Source organism: Dufourea novaeangliae, unplaced genomic scaffold, assembly GCF_001272555.1.
Source record: "Dufourea novaeangliae isolate 0120121106 unplaced genomic scaffold, ASM127255v1 scaffold58, whole genome shotgun sequence".
NCBI lineage: Eukaryota > Metazoa > Arthropoda > Insecta > Hymenoptera > Halictidae > Dufourea > Dufourea novaeangliae.
Window position 1 is genome coordinate 55,714 of NW_015373930.1, and position 353 is coordinate 56,066.

Genomic DNA, 353 nt, shown 5'->3' on the forward strand with positions numbered 1-353 from the left:
GACAGGGTGCGGTATCCGCGGGCGATCCTGACGGCCATGCGGCGCTGCAGGCTCCGCAAGCGCTGCCTGCCGCGTCGGCAGGCCGCCAGGTCGGGCACCCATACGGGAGACCCGTAGAGCGCCATCGCCCGCACCACACCCATGTAGTGGCGGCGCACGGCCTCCTCCTGTCCCCCGAGGTTCGACAGTAGGCGACCCAGCAGGGTCGCCACCGCTTCCACCCGGGAGACGAGACGGTCGAAGTGCCCCTCCCACCTCCAGCGGCCGTCCAGGTCGAGGCCGAGATATTTCAATCGGTCCTCGACCCGGACAGCCGCGTCGCCCACTCGGATCCAGGCCTGGGGGGGTCGCCG